Raw genomic sequence first — 2,646 nt, forward strand, 5'->3', positions numbered from 1 at the left:
TGTGATATTGGTGATCAACCTTGATGGTGTGTCAAGGATTGATACCAATACCTTTGTGTCTTATCTTTGCTGGAGTTTGAGTGATGTTTCAGGTACATGAGGAGTGTTCTTTGTCCATCACTAATCCTAGTTGAAGAGGAAGACTTTGCCCATTGTTAAAGCAATGGAGAGTGGCTTGTGTGTATGGCCGGTTGAGATAGCGCAGCTTGTGATGGTGATGCGCTCCTGGTTCATGGAGACACACAAGTAAAGGCCATCACCAAAGTCTTTGGGAGACTGATGACCTGAAGGCATTGGAGCTGAAGGCAAAGGCAGATCGGTTGGCTTAAGCGCAGCTGTAGGCAGTGATGCTGTAACACCCGCCTTTCAAAACTAACCAACTTAATAAATATATTTCATAAAAATCCATCTTTATTCTTAAAGAAACATCTTAACATGAAATCATAAACCGCATAATTCGTAAAGTCAAACCAACGTAGTTATATCTGAAATAAAACATAAGTAAAACTCATTTTTAAAACCAGCACCCGACAAGACTCGCTGTGAACCTTCACTCCTCACCTGAAAGGGGAAAAGGGGAAAGAGGGGTGAATAACACACAGTCATTCAGTGAGGATGGTCATGCCTGTCCACATGACCCCTAACATTATTAACCAACTTGCACACAAAAATACTAGTCCTAGAACATGCATCACTCAACATATTAAACAATTAGCAATCATAACAAATTATTCATATCAATACACTTCCATTAATCACATTAACATTTCTTATCTCATAACCATTCCCAATATTATTAATAACATAACACTTAGGCTGGCCGTCACCTCGAAAGGTCGTACGCCACCTTGGGCTCGTCAGCCGGTTTACGGGCTTTGACGGGATCGCCATGTCCTCGTCCTCAGTCCGACTTCACACATTTTATATATACTTTACACTTTCAACACTTATCACTTGAACCATTATCAACTAATCATTAAAATTATCATCACAAATAATCATCACACATCAATCACAATCAAATACAGACAAGTTCCTAGACCTAGCATTTAAGAATACAACTTGACTAATAATATTAAGAATCCACAGCTCGCATCCTCACCTTTGCCCTGAGGTTGAAAGTAAATTCTGAATATAGCGGTTGAAATACTGTTCTAGCGATCTGAAACTGCATGTGTTCAAAGGGAATTAAGGTTTCTGTTTTGATAGAACAAACTGTTTCTTGGCCAGGAAGCAACACGAGTAATTAATTGATCTTACATCTAAACAAGAAACCGTCAACTGATACAGATTCCTCGAAACAAGAGCTTTCCATGAATATCTTACTCGCTTTCTAACTCTCTCTGGTTCACCGGGAAATCTTCTCACAAAACCCCTATGTGACACTCGTAAATGCGTGGTTGTGTGGCTGTAGAAAGCTGGGAATGTCAGCTTTCCAACCATAACAATACCGTCACCTAGATCCTTCTGTATCAACCGGAAATTGCCCCAAAATATGGCTCTCGTAACTGAGATACGAAAGTTGCTGTGTCCTCCTTGAAACAAGATCTATCGATCCAGCTAAGACTCTTTGCTTAAATCTTAAGTATCTGGCCGTAAACTCCTCTCCAAAACCTCAACTTGACACTGATCTCACTTAGAGAACAGAGTGTTGCAGGCTGCGTTTTTGGTGAATTTGGCAGGGCTTTGCCATCAATTTTTCTCTCCCTCTCCTCTCTAGATCGTGGCCACAACATATAAGTGAAATATCTTAGGTTGCAGATCATCCAAAATGACTAAAATGCCCTTCTTTAGGGTTTTTTTTTGGCTCAAAATATGGGCTTGGGGGTTTGAATGGGTTTGGGCCATGACAATTCTCCCCCACATAGAATGAATTCGTCCTCGAATTGCACGGCTGGGGCATGGCCCCGCTCTAGTTCTGGAAGAGCTCCGGATGATCCACCTTCATCCGGTTTTCCAACTCCCAAGTCATCTCTCGAACTCCATCCCTTTCCCAACAAACTTGAACCTTCCTGATACTTTTCCCTTTCACTTTTGTTTCCTTACGGTCTAAGATCTCTCTAGGTACTGCTGGAATAGTCAAATTCTTTTCCAAGTCTTGGGGTGGATGAGGGATAATCAGTTGAGGTTCTTTAACCACCTTGCGCAACACTGAAATGTGAAAGACGTTGTGAAAATCTGCCAATTCTTGTGGTAAGTTCAACCGATATGCTACAGCCCCGATCCTTTCAGTTATGACATAAGGTCCCATGTACCGTGGTCTGAGTTTCTTCAACTTCCTCAGATCATTAGTCCCTCTAAACGTTCTCATTTTTAGGTACACTGCATCTCCAACTTCAAACTCCAAATCTTTTCTTCTCTTGTCTGCATAACTTTTCTGGCGCTCATGAGCTTCTTTAAGCTTATCCCGAATTAAAGCCACTTGAGCCTCTGACTCTTGAACAATCTCTGGTTCTAAATCTCGTCGCTCTCCCACTTCGGTCCAACATAAGGGTGTGCGACATGGACGTCCATACAGAGCCTCATAGGGTGCCATCCCTATGCTAGAGTGGTAACTATTGTTGTATGCAAACTCAGCCAATGGTAAATAATGCATCCAACTTATCTCCCAGTCCAACATACACGCTCTCAGCATATCTTCTAGCG

The 2,646-nt window shown here is 41.8% G+C and overlaps 1 long non-coding RNA gene across 1 annotated transcript; it reads right to left on the bottom strand.

The window, feature by feature from the left end:
- Positions 1 to 381: 381 nt before the first annotated feature.
- LOC125597334 lies at positions 382 to 1,313 on the bottom strand. The gene is made up of 3 exons (XR_007331651.1): positions 1,261 to 1,313; positions 1,103 to 1,168; positions 382 to 561 (listed from the first exon to the last, which is right to left on the bottom strand). It is a non-coding gene; the product is annotated as an uncharacterized LOC125597334 (long non-coding RNA).
- Positions 1,314 to 2,646: the final 1,333 nt, after the last annotated feature.

Source organism: Brassica napus, unplaced genomic scaffold, assembly GCF_020379485.1.
Source record: "Brassica napus cultivar Da-Ae unplaced genomic scaffold, Da-Ae ScsIHWf_1427;HRSCAF=2016, whole genome shotgun sequence".
In the NCBI taxonomy this organism is placed as follows: domain Eukaryota; kingdom Viridiplantae; phylum Streptophyta; class Magnoliopsida; order Brassicales; family Brassicaceae; genus Brassica; species Brassica napus.